The sequence below is a fragment of the Dermacentor variabilis genome, chromosome 6 (genome assembly GCF_050947875.1).
Source record: "Dermacentor variabilis isolate Ectoservices chromosome 6, ASM5094787v1, whole genome shotgun sequence".
Taxonomy (NCBI): domain Eukaryota; kingdom Metazoa; phylum Arthropoda; class Arachnida; order Ixodida; family Ixodidae; genus Dermacentor; species Dermacentor variabilis.
The window spans coordinates 171,604,154-171,628,368 of record NC_134573.1 but is presented as its reverse complement, the minus strand read 5'-3'; positions in this window follow the sequence as shown (position 1 = coordinate 171,628,368).

The window sequence follows — 24,215 nt, the reverse complement described above, 5'->3', positions numbered from 1 at the left end:
CCTCTCGTAAAGAAGAATTTGGGAATTAGAACAACTACTTTGTCAGACATGACTACGAACGAGTGGAAATGTGGTCTATGCGTTGCGTGATGGCAAGGAACAAGCGTAGGTGTTTTTTCATCTCAAACATCGACCTTAGGGATGCTAAATACCTCTATGCGCCCCGTGGTTCCATGTTGTCGGAGCGGTGAAACCAAAAGACATGTTTCTACTTTCCGTGTATTTCGTATTCAAAAAGCACTATGAAGCACTATCGCCACCCTCAAGAAGTGGACAACAACAATCCCTTACAAAATTTTTTATAGAGGGTCCATACACAGTCTATAAACGTCTATAGACTGTCTATAACCTTTCTATAAAAATTTTGTGAGAGAACAACGACCGCGCTACTAGAATTATTCCTTCTAAGTACTTATGAAAGAAATGACTAAAATATTGTTCTGAAAGCTCCACTTCCTCTCTCCTCTACAAGTTATCTCACCAAGTGCGAGGCAGAAGCAGAAGCTATTTCTCCTTAAGGAAGAAGGGTGCTGCGTTTTCAAAACAATATGTCATGCTCACACGGAAAGAAATGACAAGTTGGCATCAAAAAAAAAAAAAAAAAAGGACGCTCTTTTGAACGCAGTTACCACTCCCTGACTCTTCCTGTCTGTATTCACATACGTCAACGGTACGAAATGACGCCGTCGAAAGCTGCCATCTCTAGAACAAAAAATCGCCTTGTGCGCATAAATGACGAAAAGAAAAGAAAAAGAATACTGACGCCTACCTTAGTAACGCGATTGCAGCCACATCTGTCCTCTGTTTCGACGCTCACTGAGTAAGGCATACGTGAATAGTGAGAACCCTTTCTTAAGTCCACCTCGATAAATCCTGCCCGAGATATGAAGATCAGTTTCTTATTATGTATTTCTGTGTCGCCGTTTGGTGATAGTACCCGGCAGAGGACAGGAATGTTCCAAAATAATGAGGCGTTTGAAAACTGTGAGAGAATGGTGTGAGCTAAAGCCAAACATTAACGTGGAGACAACAATTCAAGATGCTGACAGTGTACGAATTGAAGTCTAGACAATGCGAAAAGAACGGGCAGTTTAGAACTTTCGAGCGGGCAGATATAATGCATGACGTGTGTCACGGACGCTCAAGTTCATACAAGAAGCGTTACGAACGCTCTTGAAGAGTCTAGAAAATCCGCCGTGCGATCGTATCGCCTGCCTTTCATTCTTTTTCTTCTGGCCTTTTCAAGCATCTTCCAGCGGAGACAGAAATGGCACCGGATAGCGGCGGCTATAACGGAGTGGAAGAAAGACCACGTCCTGGCGGACCAGCAAAGGGTGGCGTCTGGTGTATGAAAAATACACGAGTGGCCCAAAGTGTAGTTCGTTCTGGCGGTAGCGTTGCATCGCCGTGACCTGATTTCCTTCTCCCCACCGTGCCTCTAAATGCGGGCGCCGCTTGCAAGCGGTGTGCTGTAACCGGCCCCTCCCCTTCCACCGTTTCTCGGCCGGTATGTGTGCCTAGCTGTCTCGGCAAGCTGGCCACCGGTGAAATGTCGATCGGGCTAGGGGCTCTCAAGGAGGCTTTCGCCGTGCGGCAGCTGCTGCGGCTAACGCGCCAGGCCCCTCGAAAAAAAGAAAAAAAGAAAACGCGAGCTTGCGTTGTGCACTCTGCTAGCGCTTATTTCCCTTTCACTTTTTTTTTGTCTATCTGTGAAGGAAAGGGAGAACATGGTATATGGAGATGCCTGCAATGCTCACTGGACGCAGTGAGTGCAGGCCTCTGTACAAAAATACACTGGACGGTTGTTGTTGTCGTCGTCGTCGTCGTTGTTGGTGTCGTCGCTGCTGTTGGGCCTGTGTGTTTGGACTGCTTCTTTTTCCTTTAAATTATTCAGGCGCACTTAGTAAAAGTGAATATTGACCATACTGACACGCTGCACGAAAAAGCTGGATGTTGCCTTTCTTTATTTTTATATGTGAAAACATGAGAAAAAAGGCTACATTAGAGCTGGCTATGCCAAAACCCCAAATTTGTTGCTCAAGCAACAGTAAAGAAAGGGAAAAAGCAAGAAGAAACTTTCTGCAAACACACTAACACAAGCACGCAAATACTGTCTCTACAGGCACCAGCACCGAAAGCACCGTCCAGTTCCTATAAGGCGGTTAACCAATGCAGAGAGTTTTGCCGTCCGTATGATAGGTACACTCACTGCAGTACAAGTGGCTGGAAACAGAAAGAAAGTTACCGTCCCAGAGGTATTGCGTCATCATCACGTTTCGCAGTGTTCGTCTCGTCATTTGTTAGAATAATTTATTTTCTAAATGGGTGCAGTGTCGTTATAACAATGGCGGATCGAGACAGATACCTCAGACAATCTATAATGTGGGCTGTGTCAGTGCTCGACGAAGTCTCACAAACTGGAAGCACAGCTCTCCCGCAAAGAATGCACCGACGCAAACGCGGGTGCCTCCGTCCAGGTTTAACCTGCGTGATTTGAGAAGCCGTAACGGTTATTTGTCGCCGCTGCCGCGACGTCCTGCTGCGTTCGCTGTATCTCTAGAGCTCCAACACAACCGGCCAGCAACGTTCGGTCTCCCTGGATAAAAAAAAGATGTAGCAATGGCTCGATGTTTCCGATTCCATAGCTATTGCGGAGCTTAATGGTGACAAGTTAAGGCCATTTGGCGATTCCAGGGGACTTCCGTCTCCTACACTCCTTTCTTTGCTGCTTTATAATTTTTACAGCGAAGCTTTTTCCCCATGCTATTCCGCGTATCGCGTCCTTCGGGGATGTATCGCCGACTAAAGCGGCTTAGACAGCAGGGAATGCTGACTGACAGTATAGTTCCGGCAAGCGCAAATTAGTCCTCGTGATAAAATAATAAATTGCAGCGTAAATCGTGTACATATAATACCAACTGATAGGTATCTCTAAAGTGCACGGACCTCTTAATGGAATAACGCATGATGTTCAATGGCTAATTTCATTTCCTTAGAGTTCTTATGTCTACGTTACCAATTCCCAGCGAGTTGGACATGTGCCGCTCGATATGTGTCCATTTCTGACCAATCCACCAGAGTGGATGTGTGCCACTGTGATCCAGAGTTTAAATAAGCTTCATATGTATTTTTTTAAACATTGGTAGTAGCTCTCTTTGCATACACATATCGTAATACTCCCCTCGACAGCCATCATGTTTCGCCTTAGCCCTTGTGACATCACTGCATGACATCACTCCTCGGGACATCGCAGTGAACGCATCCGCTCCGAGAATGCTTCCCTTCACCGTCACACCGACCGGGCCGGAGCCCTTTCTCCCCTAGCGCTCACCAATATGCAATGCCCTTGGGAACCTCCAACTACGAGTGGTGCGCCTGTGACGTCACAAGCCTTGGTGTCAGGCCAGCGGTCTCTTATTTCCTATTGTAAGTTTTACAGCGAAGGTTTCTTGGCCTCTTCCCCGCACACTGGTGCTCCCGTTTTAATGTTTCTAACCTCTATCAACTTGCTTCAAAAGCGCTCCATTCGTACCAGACATCCAGCACCCCTAAATCGCGTAAATATCTAATCAGCCACAGTCGACTCTGGCGTTTGACTAAAGGTTGTGCAGTAACTGTGTTTTCAGTTCATCCACGCGATTTGTGAGGCTTTCGCATAGCAGCAAGCGTGGACATCGTTAGCGCGATGCCTTTCGGCAGTAGCAAGAGCAACTGCGGTTCGCAAATAACTGAACGAAGGTGCTCTGAACTACTGACCAATCAGGAACAGGCAATCGATGTCATCAGACATATACCACAGACACTGCTGGAAGTCCGTTCTCTAACTTGTGAACGGCGCTTGCTCAAATAATCCAGAAAGCTGCGGAACAAGAAGGAAAGAAACGATCCAAAACCACAGAGAAGTGATAATCACTAAATAAAGAGATCTGCACATTGTGCCCACCATACGTTGTGTTTCAGTGTACCCTTCGCCTAAAGTAAGAAAGCTTCGCTTACATGGACAGACATCACGCATGTGTTCTGCCTACTTTTTCTGCCTTATTAGGCAGTTAATTTTTTAAAAATTTAGCTTGGAACCCAAAGCTAAACTTGAGTGTGGCCGTAGTGGCGCATGGCTTTCAAGTGGGTTGGCAGGACCGCCACCTTGCATTCACGCCAAACGGAAACCAATCCCAAATGAACAAAATAGGCGGCACAGACACGATTTCTTCAAGGAGACGGACGCGTGAGGACCGCGCAACGAGCGATGGAACGAAAAATGAAAGTCTTAACGTTAAGAGACAGAAAGTTGGTGGTGTGGATTAGAAAGTAAACGAGGGTGTTCGATATTCGGCTAGCTGAGATTAAGAGAAAGAAGTGGAGGCGGGCAGGCCACTTAAGACGTGTAGCTGATGACGGGTGGTCTATTATAGTTACAGATTTGGTGCCAAAGGAAGGGAAAGGCTGTAAAAGATGGCAGTGAAAGAGAAGGTTGATGGGGAAGTCAGGAAAAATTTGGGGATGCATAATGTAGTCAGCTGAAGCAAGATAGCCTTCGTCCTGCAGTTGACATAAACTTGGGTAATGATGGAGAAGAAGAAGAACTGGTAGGCCCGTATTTCGCACCAGTCTATTTAATTTTACTTTTTCCTTTACATATAACCTGTCGCGAAGAGTGGCCTCCCTGTCGAAAAAACCGCATATGCCCCAAAATACCACGTCCAATGATTTCGTATGAAACATACGGGATCCCATATAAGAGCCCGTATGTTTCCATATGTCATATGGAATTATTATTGGTTATATGAGTTATGGGGTATATTCCTTTTTTTCCCGATAGGCCTATTGCTCAAATAACGGCGGTTAGGCGGCGTACGTATGACGGACTGTTGCGGTTTAGGGTGGCGTTAAAGCAAGGAATCCACCAAGCCGATCGACTGCTACGTCAGGTTGTAAGAATGAAGGAAAAAGGGTTTATTCGCTTAGTTACACGGGTCCAGTTACGGAAGCCCACTCCACGCAGGAGCAAGTTAAACATCCGCGTTCACATCAGGACCCGCTGCCCCACTACTGGAAAAGGCCACGCTTTTAATACCGTCGTCTTCCCTAAGCGAGTCGACTACAGAATCTCAAAACTGTCCAGCAGGAAATCAAAATCGTCTGATCTGTTGCGATATCACGCCCATGCTCGCACCACTCTGTAGTAACGCCGGCTCCGAAACCCGATGGTATGGAATATGCCGTAGGAAGGCAACCTGCGAATCCATGGTCGCCGTCATTGTTTGGTAGCATTAGACGGAAGTCCCCCTTTCAGCCTTAGTTCAGACTGTCAGCTAATGGTGGGGTTTGTGACCTTTTGTGGACCCGTCTAGAGTCGGTGTCCACGCTGCGTTGACCTCTGGATAGGGGCTGATGGATGGGTGGGTGTTTGCCTTGTGGCAAACATCTCATTAACACCTTTGTGGTGTTGAGACATAACAGCATTCACGAAGCGCAATGAGAGTGAAATGTATCATTACAAAATAGGCCCATCTTTGTAGTGAAAGCAATCCATTAAGAAGTCAGGTTTATTACGAAGTCAGGCACAATCAGGGTTTAAAACTGATTCGACTCTCCGCCGCTGCGACTCAGCGGCTTTGGGTCACTGAGGCCAATCAAGAGGTCGCGGATTGCATTCTCGACCGTCTCCGTATCTGATACCACGGGACTTCAGCGTACCGAAAAAAATTTATTGAATGAGGGCCAAACTAGCGACTCTCCCACAGTCTCATTTGGTTTTACGAGCGCTGGATCTTGTTGACATTTTCTATTTTTTGCATTTCCGCGGCTAATAGTTGTAAAGCAAATTCTTTCTAAACCAATGTTTCTTTTGTTTGGTCGCCGTGGGCCTCAGGCGTTTTCTCGCAATAAAGAAAAGAAAATGAGATGTAAGACGAAAAATCTGTGCTGTTGCTACCTTACAGGCAAGAAAAGCTGTGGAGAAACGGGCGTCGTTACTGCGATAATAGGAGGAGAATCGAGTGGTTCCTAACGCTAGTTTCAGGAACTTTCCTCGCCATACCTGCAACTGCACTCTTGGTTCGCAAACGTCCTTGCTCCCTTCCCCACCCACTCCTTGCCTTTTATCCCTGCAACCTTCCCGTTTTTGCCGGGGGCCCCAGGCCTCGTCTCTCAGGGCGCTGCGATCCCCAGAGTCAAGGGAACGGGGGGAGGGGGCGGCGCCGTCACGTCTCCGGTCCGCACGTGATGTTCCCCGGTGCCCATTGTTTCCTCGACGCGGCGGACAATAGCGCAGGCCCTCGTTCCTCTGCCGGCTGTGCCCGGCATCTGGGTGGGAGGACTCTGGCATCGCTCGTGAACGGCGTGTGTGGTGCGCCTCTTCTTTGGCTCTGGTTACCTCTTTCCTTCAGCTCTTCATTGCTTCCTGCTCTCTCCCCCGTCCTCCTTATCACAATTTTCCCGAATCCACCCAAAATATAGGCTTCGGCAAGTGGTCATCGAATCTTTGTTCGGGGCCGTTGGGAGAACAGAGCTTCGAAAGTGGCATAAGGGTGTGCTACAATAGGGACAACAGTCGCTGTTATTCGCACAGCGACACGCCCGCGCATTACGGCGTTTGCCGCTGCTTGTTCAGAGAGTCGTAACTTGCTTCAGGGTGGGTAAGGGAGGAGGTGGTTGGCAATACACTGGGCGATATTGCTTCATCCAGTGTATCGCGCACTCAGCACAGAGAAGTTGTTTTCTGCTGTATAGGTACGGGCCGTTAGCGCCGAGAGCGCTGTCGCGTGTAAACAATTGCGCTGCGAAGCGGGCGGACTCGCAATAAACGCTGTTGTATTTATGGTGAAGGCGATGGAGAACTCCATATAGTGCACCGCTCGGAGCTCCTTTCACTCGCCATAAAATATGACGAACCGGCCAGTCGTTAAAACTATCTGTCCCTGCCGCTCCCCGGTGGTATCCATGGCATCGGAATGAAGGCAGCTGTTCTACGCCTACATTCTCTCGGGTGTCGCTTGGTAAAGCAATAGCACATCGGTCGTTCGATTGGGTACGGATGTCGGCCTCGTTTCACGGCGCAGTATTTTGCTGTCGAATGCACACGCTGGAGGGAATCTACTGTTTCTGAGTTCCCTTTATATAACGCTTTGGACCCCGTATTCAGAAAAGCAGTTTATACGCTGGGGTTGCTCATAGTAAAAATGCGCTATTACAATAAGTGGCTGGTCAGCAACGAACGGATCTTACGGACGAAAACTTCTGATCTTTATGCTGCACTGTCTCACGGACGCCCTTATGTTCCTAACCGTGCAGTTAAAAAAAATGGAGGCCTATATGTGCAATATAACGATGCCTTTTTGTAAACACACTAAAAATGTTTGCTCTGTGACATTCCGACGCCGCACTTCTATAGACATTTCGATTTGTGAGTTTACTGATGCCTGTGAACACTTTAATGTTTTATTGCGTTTCTTCTGAAAGGAACTCGCCCCATTTCTATCCAGTGTCTCTGGAATTTAACCTCCATCTAATGTGTGTTCAACACTGTAATTATTGTTACTTGCAGATGTTTGTAAAATTCAACAAGACGAAAAAAAAAATGAGATTGTCTCGTGACTGCGTCCGTGTGTGGCACAAGCTTCTCTCTATTAAAGTGGAAAGGATTTAAGGATAGCGGAAATGAAAGCCGATGACGTCATTATGACGGCATGCAAAACTAAACGTGTCTTCATTGAAATTTCGTCTCGTCATCAGTCGGTAGCTGCATGTGAGTGTGTTTGCATGTACCTGTGCCTGCGCTTAGGTTTTTGTAGATGATTATACTGTGTGTCCCAGCTAACGTTAGCCAAGCTGTTCAACAACAACAAAAAATATTAAAAACTCCTTGAAAGGTACAGTTATAAAACCTATACGGTGTTCGTTCGTCAGAGGTCTGGCAAGCAGTCACCGCAGGTCATAAGATCGTATCTTGCAGCGAGTGTTCTTAATTTTTTTTTCGTTGAACAGCTTCGCTTACGTTAGCTGGGACACCCCATACACAAAATATTAGGGCAATTTGTCCCCCTACAGCCTGTGCAAACTTCTCTAAAAGCACACAGACCGTTCATTCGGAGTATTGCTGTATTATGATTTCCGCTCCGCTTCATTTCACCGTGGTTAACGATCTGTGTGATGACCTGGTCTCCAACTGGATTCAATTCCGTCTGCAGTGCGTTATTTCCGTGAAGTGGGCTCATTTAATAACCGAGCTCACATTAGCAGCGATTTACAGAAAGGGGCGAAAAGGAAAGAAAAATCTATTGCGAGGAATGTTTATATGCTTCGCCCGACATCTGCTTTTTCCTTTTCTCTCGTCACAGCCTTAATGCTCCGTACCAATACGCCATCCGTTAACCCCGTCGACGGTCGCATTTTCTCAAAAGCGCGTCGAAAATCACTATACTCGCCGCTCGAATGAAGCATCGTAAACTTTTGAATTACGGAGCCAAGAGTCGCGCGTGCCGCATTTTTAATCGCCTTTCGAGCGCTTATGTTCTCCATCCCGCGTCGTTTTTCGCGGGGTCCTGGCTGTTGTTAACTCACGATGCTGGCAACTAATGAAGGCCTTTGATATTCGAGTCATCAGATCCCCTTTGGTTCCCTGCTTGAATGCACCCGCGACCGTCTCTCCCGTGTTCTTAGTTTAGCCTTTGGCGTTGCGAATGTTAATGCGCGATACGCATCACTTTGTGAACCGTTAAACAAGAATAATAGCCCGAGGCTCTCCCCACTGTTAGCGTGCAGTTTCTGCCTTCGCCTAGCAAGTCCGAAGCTAGGTTACCGCCTGCACTGTTAGGCGTAAAAAGGGCGCAAGTAATGCGCTGTCTCTTTCGACGTGCCGCTTAGACGAAGTTTAGACATATGTGGGCACAGCCGTTTGGATTTTTCGATGAAGAAAATGGCCCTTGTTGGAGAACAGGAGGCTTTATTTAGGAATTTAATTGTTGTATGGGGAGATGACGGTTACTTCTGTGATTTCGAATAGATATTAAAAAAAAAGCATGAACTTAGTCTGTATAAGGGTACACCGTGTGAGTGGATGCACAAGATGTGCAAGCCGGAAAGCAAGCGGCCTTTGCCAGTCACCAGTGTAATTCGAACTATTGCAACCAGCTTCAAAAGGAGGCCTTCAGAGTTCCCAACGCTGAAAGTCACATGCTAGTTTTCTTCTTATAGGAACAGCTTCCTGCTGCTTGGCAGACGTAGAGTCGAATACTGGGCGATGATGCTATTTTTTTAATGCTTTAACATTAGTAATTTCAAAGTGTAAAAAAAGTGTATGTGTGGCAAGTGTGGTTAGAATTTGATTGAATTGAATCTCGGGATTTTATATGCCAAAAACATGATTTGATTATGGAATTTGTGAAAATCGTATGTGGCAGATAGCATAATTTTTGTCCTTGAGCTGAATTATTCCAAGAAGCACGAGAAATCGAAAAACGCATTCAACTAATTAACAAAAATCCACGAATTAACTCATTACTTAATTACTTTATGGTACATATTGCAATTTACGAATTGTAGCAGGTGAGCTTCCAAGACGTAATATTCAGTTGAAATGAATTTCCAGGATGGCACCGGTTTCGAGGTATTATTTCCCAAAGTTTTGAGCGCAATACATTGGCTTTCCAGTTACTTTTGCGCTTGTATGCATAAAAGAGCGTGTTGTTAAAGGAATAAGTGGAACAACAGTGCATATTAACGGCAAGTCTGATTTCGCTTATCTCCAAACTGGCGTCATTCTGGAAATTCATTCCAAGTGGATATGCCTTGCAATCTCACTGGCTACAATTTATGAATTGCAATATGTGCCTTAAAGTAAATAATTCAGAAGATAATTATAGCTTTTTAAATTAATAACTGGCTGAATTTGTGTTTCGATTTCTCGAGCAAATAATCTCCGCCTCTCTGAATAATTTAGCTCAAGGAATAGAATTATGTTATCTGCAACGGGCTATTCTTTAAAATTCCGTAAAACTTAAAAATTATCACCCTGTAGCTATATAGTGCTTCTGACGACGGTCTGCGGAGGACCAACGTCAGTTGCACTTCGCTCCCCGAAGAGGCTGGACGTGCGTTGCCTGAGTTGCTGAGCTCCTGAACAAAACTTTACAGTGTCGTGAACGTAGTTTAAAATCATGGATACAGGACCGCGAAGAGGTGTGACGTAACTCTGTTGCATTCCTCTCGCACTTACCGCTATATCACCGCTGAATTTCTTTTCTTGCGAGTTTCTTCCTGGATAGAAACACGATAGAAACCGCTATAAATACCGCGATGACGATACTTGCTACAGATGACAGAAAGTTTGTCTGAAGTTCCCTTAAAAGCCATCGACGTGGAATTTTCAAGTTCAAGGTTATTGTTTCACTTTATTTATTTATTTCAGTTATTTCATCTCATTTATTGTTTCACTTCATTATTGTTTATTGTCCCCTTGTTCCGCTTATTCTGGGCACGAAGCATTGGGCAAGCTGAATTTCCTTGGGAAATCGCGGGCACACTTCGACAAATCGTTTCGACGTAAAATTCACCAGTATTCTATTTTCTCAAACGCAATCCCATTGGTTTTCTACGTGCCAGTTGCAGTTATATAAAGACCTGAAGTCCAGTATTCAGAGACTATGCAAAACGGACGTTATTTAGTCTAGTAAACCCTCCCGAGTGTTTTTTTTTACTAAACAACTTTTTCTCTGTTTCTCCCTGTCAGTTCTTTCTGCCTTTATCTACATTTAAAACTTCTTTTAGAAATAACGTTCACACACAATGTGCAAAATTGTTTAATTTAGTCACATTCATATGGAATGTCAAGCTAGGCATGCTGACAGCAAAACCACCCCAGGATTCATTAACTAACTCTCTCTTTCTCATTCTTAGATCCAATAAGGCGGTATTTAGTATATCCCTGTGAGTTGCTATTACATTCCAGCGTGTTTCACGCGATCTGTGCTGTGAGCTGTCGTTAGTGTGCTTATGTTACCTTACTTTAAGTATGACATGTTCGTTCAAGTTACCGTTTCTTTTCCTTTTTTGCTTGCTACCAACCTGTATATCATTTTTAGTACACATTCGTTCTTTGCTAAAAAGAGTTGCCGGCTCGCCTTGAAGGCGCCAACATCTCATAAATATTATCTAAGAAAACGCTAAATAGGAGAGCTGCTTTTGTCATCGCAATATCCAGCTTACATTAAAAACAAAAAAGCGGTCGCAATCTTTTTACTCACTCAAATGCAGTAGACATTGTGGCGTTCATTCGTCGTTTCGACACAAGCCCTAGTATCACACATGCCAACGCATCCTAAACGTCTTTAACTGGCACCAGTGGGGTTCTCAAAGAAGCGAAAAAAATAATAATAAAAGTGTGCTCGCACCTTCGACCGTGCTATCTCCTCGGCGGTGTGTCTTGTTCTTTCGCAAGCGGCAGTCAGCTACTGCACTAGTATGCGCTACTGTGTAACACACGTACTCTATATTGAAGTCGCGCCACGAGCCTAAGAAGCTGCCGCTTTGGTGACCTACTGCGTCCGCACGTTTATCGCCGTCCAAACGCCATCGCCAGGGGAGTGCTTGTCTTAATCGGCGAGGCGAAGCGGATTGCTGTTCCATGCCGAAGCAGTCAATAAAAAAAGAGATAGAGAGAGGGAGAAGGCGAATGAACTGTGCAGCCAAACGTTTTTCAAAGGAAGAAAAACGCGAACAAATGGGGAAAGAAAAAAGGAAATCCAGAATGCGGCTGGGGCCGAACTGGCATGTTGTCGCGGTCTCGGTTCGCGGCAGTCAGCTATATCCGGGGTTCAATCTGGAACCCAACGCCGCTCGTGTCGTGCTGGGCTACGATGCCGGGTTGGAAACGGGAGTCGGTCGAGAGGCAGAAGGGCACGCCGCTGGAAGGAAAGGGCAGAGAGTGCGCGAGGGAGGAGGTGCAAGAGGCATAGGAGTGCTCGTCTCATCAGCCTTAATGGCGGCCGGCGCGCTTCTGATTACGAAGCGCCAACCCCGTCTCAGCCGCTTGTAGTCCCCATTCTTCGAGCGGTCCCCCCTTTCTTTCCTCTTTCCCTTCGTCCCTCTCTCCATCTTCAACAGGGAGTTCGGGCAAAACCAAAGCGAAGCGCCAATGACACACAAAAGGTCCGTCTCGTCTTCTTTCTTTGCTATTCCTGTCTTCACGTTCCCCCCTGGTTTTGGTTGCCTATCTACTGCGACCCACTTTCTTCTTTAATCTTACTCTATACGCCTGCCTTATTCCCATCCACGCAATGCTTCTGCATTCCTCCTCCAACTGTTCTTTCCATGTTCTTCTCATGCTGTGCGCTTGCATGTGCTTTAGTGTACTATATATGTATTCTTACGTGTCCGTTTCCTACTGTCCGCAATCCGTGTCCTTCGAGGTCTCTCCCTCTCACTGCCTTTTCTTTCGTGTTCGCTTTCGGTTCGCTGCGCCCGTTGCCGCTTACGATATCCCTCGCCGTTGACGCTTGGCGATGTGGTCACTCCCTTTTCGGCAGCGCGGTGGTGGCGTTGCTGGCGCAGCCACATGCATTACAAGTGGCTTTCCAACTCGAGTGCAAACTCCTGTATACGGACCCATCTTCCCGTTTCTTTTATCTTTCCTTTTGATTTCTCCGTCTCTACTCCGTCTTGCTTTTCCTTTTGTTGGATTAGCTTTCTTAGTTCCTTTATTTCTGTATTTGCCGTCTTTCTTTTATTCCTTTTTTTATTTCAGTTGCACCATGTTCTTCATTTGGCAAGATTTTGGCCTGCTTCTGTATAGCACAATAATTTAGCTTTTTTTTGTGCACGGAGATGTCTAAGTAAAATGGGGGCTGGCTTATTTTATGGGTCCTCTGTCACTCCTTTCTAACTTATAAGACATGATAGTTCTCAAACATATCGAACAAAAACAACAAAAGAAAAAGAAAGAGAAAAAAGAAACGAGACAAAAGAAAACATATTCAAAACAACGGTCAATCTAGCCAAGATGACTATGTTTATGGAAGTACAAAAACTGAAATTGGCTTAGAGGAAAGACATCAGCTGTTTCGATGTAGAAAACTTGTGTAAATGTGTTCAGGGAGAGCGTAAGCAAGGTTTTTGAGCTAAAAAAAGAAGGGCGCTTCTTTTTTTTTTGTTTTTTACAATACGACCTTAACGGGCAAAGTGTCAGAGTGGGGTTGAACTTTAATATGCAGAAGAGAAATATAATGCTCAATAACCTAGCAAGGGAACAAGAGTTCAGGATCGCCAATCAGCCTTTAGAATTTATGAAGGCGTACGTTTACCTAGGTCAATTACTCACAGGGGGCCATGATCATGAGAAGGAAATTTACAGAAGAATAAAAATGGGTTGGAGTGCATCAGGCAGACATTGCTAGATCCTGACTGGAAGCTTACATTATCATTGAAAAGAAAGGTGTACAAGCAATGAATGCTACAGGTGCTGACATATGGGGCAGAAACTTGGAGACTGACCAAGAAGCTCTAAAACAAGTTCAGGACCGCGCAAAGAGCGATGGAACGAAGAATGTTAAGCGTGGCGTTAAGAGACAGGAAGAGAGCTGTGTGGATCAGAGAGCAAACGGGAATAGCCGATAGTCTAATTTAAATTAGGAGAAAAAAAGGAGCTGTGTGGGCCATGCAATGCATAGGATAGATAACCGTTGGACCATTAGGGTTACAGAATGGGTGGCAAGAGAAGGGAAGCGCAGTTGAGGAAGGCAGGAGACTAGGCGGAGCGATGAAATTAGGAAATTCGCGGGCGCTAGTTGGAATCGGTTGGCGCAGGACAGGGGTGATTGGAGACCGCAGGGAGAAGCCTTCGTCCTGCAGTGGTCATAAAACACGCTGATAATGATACGATGATATTTAAAAGCAACGTCGAGAAAAATAAATGAAGGGAACGTTTTTTTTTTTTACTATATATCACTATGCCCGACACTGTGTTCAATGAGACATAACAAGGAGCTCACTGTATACGGCAATCGCAACGTGAGGAACGGCCCCGTCTAAGAGGACCCCTAGAGCTGCTATCTGAACAGACAGGAAAGGAGAAATCGTTTCACTTGGCATTCACCGAAATTATTTCACGTTGTTTGTTGCTTTTAAAAGAAATAGCTACCTAGCGGTTGTGGGGATCAGATTCTCAATCGAGGCCATCATACCGATTTTGCAACAAAATTGGACAGAAGGCTTGAAAAGCATCATGTTTACAACACTTTACCTGAGCGAATGAAAGCAGATATGATAATTTTGTTAAACTGCATTTCATTGTAAGCGGGCTGACTTATACCGCTAAGTTGTGACGACATTGAGATAAGTGCGCAGTAGGCAGTCTCTTAATTTCACACAAGCTAAAACTAAGAGATCATATTTTTTGTGAACTTAAACTGCTGTAGGGACGAGACACCGAGGTAGATGAATACAGGACGAACGCATCTACCTTGGTGTCTTGTCGCTAGCGCAGTTTAAGTTCACAAAAAATGTCTTACCAAGTAGCCGCCCTACACACTGTCCTTAAGAGATCATATTTGTCCGTTTTAGACTGACTAAACGCTAACGCACGCAGAATTGCGGTATTCGTTTTTAGCGCACAGTGGACGGGCTGTAAATTTTGTGCTTCACTTCTATTTTCTTGAAGCTGAATGATCTACGGCAGTTTCTGTAAATATTTGCCCCCAATGAACTGCTCCCAGAAGTCGGCAGAGTTTAGACTTCTCGCTGGAGTGGAAGCTTCAGCTAGGGGTCTCCTACCTAAATATATGGAAAACGAGAAACCGTTTTTCTCGGCGACCACTGCACTTAATCTCATGTGGTTTGTCGCATTTATAGGCAAGAATTGAAATTTATAGCAACTGTAAGAAGTAGATATTTTATTTAAGTCCCCAATGTTTTAATAAAAACTGATAAAGATGGCTAAATTTCAGAAAAAAAATGAGGCATAATGTTAACGGCTCTGTAGCTCAGCAATTAAAAAAAAAGAACGAATTCTGCAAACTGCACCTAGTCATGCATTGAAGGCGAATGCAATTGATGTATTATACACCGCTACTCGTTCGAGAGTAGGACTGCTGCAAAATCGTCGTAAACATTGCAATAAATTCATCGAAGCTGTAAGTTCGTATATAAAGCTTTTCCACTTCAGGTGCCGCAACGAATATAGTTTACCGTACTACTATGTGTGTTTTGGGTGCGGAGTTACGGATTTGCAATGTTCGGGCTCCTATTTCTTTACTCTTACCAATTCTTGTAAACCATTCATGCCCTAAATCAATATTACGCCTCCTAAAGCCGCTAGAATTAATCTCTCTCAAACGCAACAAATTTCATTCAAATTGGTTCAGCGGTTGTGTCATAAAAGCGTATCGGCGTTTTACATGTATTCGAATAGGTGGCATCGAAGTTGACCTCGCGCTTAAGCTTGCTCCTATATGCAACAAGTATATTTCATTGACTTCGGTTTTCCCGTTAACTTGGGAGTCTGCGTTTCACGTATGTTTGAATAGGCAAATATTAGTTGATCTTGAGCTGTGACACCACGCCAAAGCTGGTGCGGTAAAGGGAATGGAAAGCAGACGGCAAGGCTACTGCCGCAAGTGCGAGTCGGACCCACGCATTCCGCATAGACGCGTGCGTTGCTTTGCCCTCCCGCTTGCTTTCTTGGGTGTTTGTGCACAAGATTGGCCCCGGGAGTGTTAGCCAGTGCCGCTCACCGCCAGGGCAGTGGATGTAGAACATCCTTTTAACCGCTCGTGTATGTTTGTGAACTGTTTTGTTTTTTTGCTCGTTTTGTGCACTTCTTTCCTCCCGGTGCGCTGGCCCTGTGGCAAAGCTCCTCTGCACCCGTCGAAGGGGATAAGCGTGACACTCTCATCGCAGGCACAAGTGCGACGGCATCGCTTGCCTTTGCCACCAGGGGGCGACATCCGTGCATCGGCTAGCTAAGCATCTCACCACAGAAGGGCGAGTTTCTTCATTTGCTGCTACCTACTTACTGGGCTACGATTGTTGTTAACATCAGTCAGAAGCGTATGCTCATCGTTATTCCGTGAGCGTGAAGTATGATTAGTTTTGGGAGTAAAGGCGCTCCTCACTAGCGCCAAGAAAAAAAAAAGAAAGAAAGCGAAATTCTTAATTAACAAATTGGCAGAGATATGCCAAATCGAGCAACTCGTGCATCAAACACCGCGAAGCTGATGGAACTCCTGACACCCTAAAACACAAAACACAAAGCGCACCACAACACTCAACAAACTAAGATGTCTAATCGGGACCAGTGTCTCTAAGGAACGTTAAAAGGGCTTTCGTTGCGCGAAAAGCCCTAGTTGTCTGTTTTGCCACTTCCCGAATTCTATACCGAAGATCCTGCAAACTCTCCACCATACCGGCGCAATTTCTTCTGTATTCCCGATTATGTTATTGAAATACTTCGCTATATCCGAGCTTAGCACATTTATACTCTCCATTACATCCGAAGCCCACCCCTCGTGGTTGCTTAGTGGCTTTGGTGCTGCGCTGCTAAGCACGAAGTGGCGGGATCAAAGCCTGGCTACGGCGGCCGCATTTCGAAGGGGGGCGAAATGCAAAAACACCCGTGCACTTAGAGTTAGGTGCACGTTAAAGGATCGCAGATGGTCAGGATTAATCCGGGGTCATACGCTACGGCGTGCCTCATAATCATATCTCGTGGTTTTGTCACGTGAAAACTTATAATTTAAATTTGTTTAATATCTTAAGCGTGCTCCTGCATGCCTTACCGGCTCTGCCGACGCCAGCGTATTGCTGCACGTTCCTATAAGCCTGCTAGATCTTCATTGCTGGCTGTCCGGCTGCGCGTTCTCACCAATGTCACGGTTATACGCGGCCCCTTCGGGGCTCCGACGCATGCTGCGCTGCTGGCTTTTCTTAGCTGGTCACCGGCGCCGGCGTCCGGATGCGCGTTCGCACCGATTCCATGGTTATAAGCGGCCGCGCAATATGGTGCATATAAAGGCTACGGAAAAAGACCTTAGGGAGAAACAGGTGTGTATTCATTACACGAAATGAAGAAAACATGGCAAACTAACCAACTATATATACCTGCTCTAGGTATGTTGTCACTGATTACCTCATAACCAGTAGCAGCTACAACTGGCATCATAAGCCAGCATGAAGCAAGAAACAACGATAAAAAAAAAAAAAAAGAAAGTAACCATAAATCTGAGACAAGCAGATCTCGACGCATGCAACGTCAAGCAACGACGAAGAAAAAAAAACAGCACGAAAACACAAAGAAAATTACTCAAGCAGCATGCAAGCAATGTGATATACGTACATGTCACAAGTAAGAGCGTGCCGCAAAGAAACATTATGATAACATCAGGAGGATCCTCTGCTCAGGAAGGCATTTGATACGACGCACGAACGTGTATCATGGAGAGTGCTTTGTTGCGTTGTCCTGTGCATGCCCATAGAGTGCGTATCGACTTCTATTTTATCATTATGCGTCTGTCGAACTTGGCGCGTGCAGTATACCGACAGGCAGATACATGCGAGACTTAAGAAAGGGTCTGAAGATACTCTCGTCTTTCCGATGGCGCTCGCAATAAGCCAAGGAATAGCAGCAGTATCAAATGCACGTACCTATAGGAACGTTGCTCTCACAATGTCGCAATCAACGCGCGACATTGCTTGCGACATATAAATCACCCGCATATAATTATGCTAATAAACTGACCCGTTTTCTTGTCTGATCATACAGAGGCATTCCTTATGGAAATGAATTCAGCATTGCGCGCATTAGTCAGGAAAATGCTAGGCTTGATGAGCACGGAACGAGAGCTTTCGCCATATCAGTGAGGCGACGCTAACAAAATCGCATTCTTGTTGTGCTTGCGTCCTCCCTCCCCCTCCCCCTCTCTCTCTCCTTGGGCGCTCATTGAAGCTAGTTGCTCTTTCTCAAACGCCTTAGAGGACACACTTGCCTGCTTCGTGTAGTGAGGGGCACTGCGCGGACAAGACACGATATTTTTTCGCAATATTATCTAATAGAATCGAAGCAGCGAATACATACACTTTCCTAGTCGCTGCCAACATCACTCCACCATTTTCGCTTTCTTTGTGGCTCATGAGCTCACGACTCTTCTCCGGACCGAAGAGAGCTGCTCTGCGCCAGCATGCTCCCTCCCCTCCCTAACGCTCCTGCCCTTTCTCTTTCTTCACCTTAAAGGTGAATGAAAATGAAAGACACAAATAAGGGGGTCAACGCTGGAGATACATTATCGTTTCTTTCCAAGCTGGTCCTGAAAGAGAGAGAATGATAAATGAAAGGCAGGGAGGTGAGCAACAACTGAGCCTGGTTGGCTACCCTGAAATAGCGGAAGAGAAAAGGGGATGGAAGAATTGGGGAAAAAGGGAAAGTCCACTGTGTATATCGCCGACGTAATAACAGTTTGCTGCTATATATCGCCGACGATGAGCAAAACGAGAACAAGGTGAAAGCCGGAGCCTGACGGTCACTCAGTCCGGATCACAGATTGGTGCTCAATCTGGTCGCCTTCAAAAATCGCAGCAGCGATTTTGTGCTCTTTCGTAGCTGCGAAGTGCGCGGTCATGTTCGCAAGATCTCGTTGTTCAAGGTGAATGGTTTTCTATCCAACTGATTTAGAGCTTTGCAGAGGTCACGTCTTTCATTTTCAAGAGATGGGCAATAGCACAGTAGGTGTTCTATAGTATCCTTGACACCGCAGGCATTGCACTTGGCTCTCTCAGCGATTCTAGTCGAACATGTATATGCATCGGTGAATTTAACGCCCAGGCGTAAACGGCACAGCATTATTTCCGCACTTTGCGGTAGCCCAGGTAACAGCTGCAGTTGCATAGATGGGCGAGCGAATGCAATCAACGCTGGGTGTATTTAGACGTGTGCCGCTTCTCTAATGTTATGCGGTGTGCCAGCTTGCTTACGTGTTGGGCTGCGTTAGTCCTCGATAAAGGTACAGAAACAAGGTTTGTTCCTTCGGGTGCTTTCTTAGCGGCTTCGTAGGCGAGGTATTTGAAGGAGCTACCGCAGAGATTAGGCAATTATGGCAATGCGAAGGAAAGTGATCGTAATTGCCACGTGTAAAAGCTGTCGCATAGCAATTTACGGTGATGTGCCATAGAATGCGACACGCTTCTGTCGCATTCATGTAAACGTAGCTTATGAAGCGGAAGGAAGCAGCAAGACTGAGGGATAGAAAGAAAGAATGGGAATACAAAGAAAGAAACAAAAGATATTGATATAAGGAGCGGAACAAAGAGTTAAATGAAGGGAAAGATAGAAAGATGCGAAAGGCAGGATGCGAAGACTAAGCAGATAGACAATTTAATTTCCTTCCTTATGCAAAGGTAAAAGGACGCGGGGAGTAAGAAAAAGCAGAATGAAAAGAAAGCCTTACACAGACTGTCGTTTCTCGCTTAGTGAAATAAATCGTACCGCGTAAAAATGAGGCCGAGAGACGAGAGCATTAAGAAAAAATAGTCTCTTGTCGAGTTCATGCTTGACGACGATTATAAAAATTTTATTGGAGATTATTCACGATGATGTGTTTTCGAATCTCGCAGTGCTGGTTCTCACTGGCGAAATTTTTTTTTTGCTTCTTTGATTATTTCTGCCAGCATATGTAATGGATGTCAAATGCGATAAACCTTACACAGGAAAAAGTAGAAAAAGAGATGTGCCGGTAAGTGAAACTGGAAGCGCAAGGCCGTGTTGAAACAGAGAAGGACGAGAAGAAAGTTCCGCGGAGTCGAGCGAGATGTTGAAGGTAAACGAGATGAACAGAAAGAAAGAGATAGAATGGCATCAAGGAAGCGCTTACTTGTCTACTCTGGAATCCAGAAAGATGGAACGTTCTGTGGGTCTCATCTATCCTTTCGGCGCGCATTGAGCTGGCGTTATTCTGAATTTATTCATACGCAATCCTCTTTCTGTTTCGCTACCATCGCCCACGCTATTGAAGTCTAGACCCCATTTTAGGGCAAAAAAGAAAAGGAAAACGATACTAAACTCCTCTCTAATTGCGTTTGCGTGACTGTGAATAATATCGTGCACACAGACTCCGCTTTCTTTTTTTCTTCTTATTCATTTTGTTTGTTGTTCTGTTCGCGGTGGCTTGTATGGCCGCATAAAACAATTGTGAACTTTCGTTTACGTTTGATGGCAATATACCTTTTTCATTTTCGCTTTCATACAGCCTAAGGTGCAAGTAATATAAAAAATAGAGCTGGTAGATAGATTTTTCTCGTATCAGTGTCTTATTTTTTTTTTTCCGTTTCTATAACATCAGTACCCGTATACTTCGCTTTTTAAGGGCAGGTATTTAATGGCTTCCTTTTGTTCCTTCTTGTATTTCATAAATTTTCTTTTATAAGTACTCATCCGCAAGTTTCAGGTACCTATATGTGGCTCGGTAACACGAAACGTAGAAGAAATTACGCGCACACACGCGCGCGCGCACACACACACACACGCACTTGCACAAGCACACTGACGCACACACATTTTTTACTACAACATTTGTTCAGACTTCGAGTGACCAGTTCCCGTTCATCTTGCTTTTGTCCCGCCGTCCTAAACTACGGAGCACTGTTTCTCACTCATAAAAACGCAAGCTGTCGAAATTAAGTACTGAGGGCTTTCTCCATCTTTGTCGCTTCTTGTGAATTCTCTCACGAATTGTGGATTCTCTTGTGGAATCTCTTTCGAATTGCCCCTCTTGTCTGTTTTCTTCTTATGAAAGGCCGCAGATACATTCTAACAAAGGTATGAAGAAGCTTTGCGTAGCAGCAGATAATTTGGGATAAAATACAGCCCTATCTCCTGCTGCTTTCTGCCCTTTCAGAGCTTATCGCTTCTCAGATTTGAACTGAATAGGCACAGGGCACCGGCCTAAGAATGTATTGCCGGCTCGTGGGTATGACAGTTCAGGATTGTTGGAGCCTTTTGTGAGTCCTCCCTGCCTACCTATTATTATCCCTGCGACTGAGTCGAGAGTATTTATTTATTTATTTATTTATTTATTGCTTCATGAGCTCACGATTGTGCTCATGCCAAAGAACGATTTAGTTCTATTGTGTTATTTTGTTAGGACTCAAAACGGGATTGCTCTCTGCGATGACAGTGAGAATTGGTATTGCGGCGGAACAATATAACTATATGAGAGATTCATGTGTGCTATTGAATAAACCAAGTTTTAATTGGTTTCTTAGGTTTAAACTACGGCATGATATAATTGGTAATGTGCTGATACAAAAACACCTTTCTTCTTTTTTGCAGTACATGCATGTGCAGAAGCTCGTGGCCCGGCGGGCAATGTCCGCAGGTCTTTTTGTTCTTGCGGCACAAGATATACTGGTATATATTAGAAGAAAGAATGAAAGAAAGAAAGAAAGGAAGAAAGCTTTGGAAGCCGTTTTCACAGACTTTCAACAACGTTCTTGTTTACTTCTTGTGGCAATCAATCAATCAATCAATCAATCAATCAATCAATCAATCAATCAATCAATCAATCAATCAATCAATCAATCAATCAATCAATCAATCAATCAATCAATCAATCAATCAATCAATCAATCAATCAATTTATTGATAAGTAATAAACTAAACTAAACGAGAATTAGTCCAGTGGCTATGTTGTGTTATGGAATCACAATTGTCGCTCTGGCCCTGTTACTAGATGCAGGCAGTGGTAAGAACGACAGACATGACAAAGTTCAGTTACCACGACGCGACGAAATTTTATAGAGCTTCTGTGTTTCATGATGTTTCCTGCACCTTTGAGTTTCCTCAAAAACACGTGCGATGAAACGGAAGAAGCATGAATTCCTTGTACACAGAAAGAAAAAAAAACAAAGGAAAGCTGGGGAGGCCGATCGAACAGTCACATTGTTTGTTGTGCTACGCGTAGAAGGAAAGGGTTTGATTGCGCGCGCGGAAAAGACGCACTGCATACCTTTTTAGGCATAGCTGCCCCGCTGGCGATAGACCAACGTTCCGAATAGCTGCAGCGGCATACTGTATGGCTACGGCTCATCGTACACGCTTTGCAGAATGGAGAAAGAGAGAAGAGGGTGGACACACGCACGCAAAAAAAAAAGAAAAAGAAGAAAAAAAGATAAACAAGGAACAAGCCAGCTTCGGAGGCGCCATCGTTCCGTAGTTTCTCTTGTCCTTTACGTTGGCGTTTAGCGTCGGAAACAAAAATGGGGCCACGTGTATTGGCCCAGCGAATCGCCGTTATTGAGAACGATGACGCAGCACGTAGTTTTAACCGAGCTGTTTTGTTTCCAGATTCTCGGAAGAGCGCCGTTCTCCCTAACGCTTCAATGGTCATCGCTCTTGTACTTGTTTTCGAAGGAAAAGATAGGTCGAGGAGAAAATGGCTCACCCTCCGTGGGTTGGTGGCTTGTTTATCTTCTCGTAGCGCCGGGCGAACGTGGTAAAATTCCGGGGAATGGTGTCGCAAGGCTTAGGAATTGGAGCGGCTCTTTTCTCGGCTCCGCGGCGAAGCAGACAACCGCAACGCGTTAACGAAAATGGTAGGAGGCGCCAGCCTTCAAGGGGGATACTTCGAAAACGTTGGCGGTATACGCCTTGCGACATTTTTGAAGAATGCTCACTGCGTTCATTTTTTCCAGCGGCATTCGAAAACCGCAAGCTGCCTCCTCGTGAAGCACTTTGGCATTGCGACGCGTGTGGAGGGGCACATCTTGGGAGGCGCACCCACGGCGTATCTCGCGTGCTCGCAAGAGTGAGCGCATTTATACACGATAAGTTTTCTTGATCGGTACGCAAACCCGCAATAAAAAAAAAAGGACTTCCTCTCAATGTATGCAGACAGTAACGTCAGGGTTAAGAAGCAGAGTTCGGTTAACTGTCTTTGCTTTACACGGGCGTCAAGTATACATGAATTATGTACGAAAAGCGTTCAATTTATTAGCCTACAGCGCCTATAGTTGAGATGCGTACGTAAAATGTATATACGTAAAATAACAGAGTGCGAGTCATTCCTAAAGAAGTGAAATGAAGAAAGCTGTACATTTTTGACGCATGCATAGCCAATGATATTAGAGAGTTTTAGTTTTGGGGACGCAAGTGACTCGCGTACGCCAGCCGCTTGCGTCCCCTAAACTAAAGCTCTCTGCTTAAAGGACTATAGTACGCGCGTTTACGAAACATACACGAAAAAAGGCGGAAACCGCATTGTAATGTACTGCTTCACTGAAAGACAGCAGCTGATACTTAGATATCATAAACGACAATGAAAGTCAAAATTTGTTGTCAGGTTATTGCACATAACGAAGCCAACCCCAAAGATTATTTTGCTGTGCACTTTTCGGAATTTGGAAAAGAGAAATTATGCTTCCCTTTTGAACGCCTCATGTGACGCTTTGCACAAGTCTTGCAAGTATACCGAGCAAAATGCCTGCGTGCCTGTAACATCTGCAAAGGGTGCATTTTTTTGACGCCGCACACCTTGGCCGTACTTTCCAACGCGGGCTTTAAAAACGACGCCTAAGCATGCGGTCTCTGTTACCCCCCGCACCTATGCTTTGTATTATATACATATTTGGTCACGGAGTATAACTGGCGGATCCAGACGGTGGGCCCACTCAGACTCACGGGTCGACCCCAATCCGAGTAAGTCAACGCGTGAGTGAGTTTGCCAACCTATGACGCGATAGCGGCGGTTCAGCGGCGGCATGCGATGTGCTTGCGAAGGGCGAGAAAAGTGTAATGCATTATTACGGAATGCGGCCCATCTTCGCAGCGAAAGCAAACCTAAAACGAGAGAACAAAATCATAATGAGGGTTTCAAGCTAATTCAAGCTAGACCATGTGACTTCCCGCAGCTGCGGCTCAGCGGCTGTGGGAATGGTCACATGGTCGCAGGTTCGTTTCATGACCATTTCTGTATCTGCCACGCAACAATAATTGTGGACTGGGGGTGAAACTGATGGCTCCCAGACAGTTTTATACCGTTTTACCAGTGCCGAATGCTGTTGTCCTCCGACTTGTGCGTGAAAAAAAAATATAGTCAAATACAATTACAACTAATTAATTAATTCGTAAATGTAACTGATTACTGTGACCCATTAGTGCCCCACGAAAGCAACTGAACAATTACTAAAAGAACTAAACGATTACTTTTACGTTACTTTCCTTCGACCGTTTATTAACA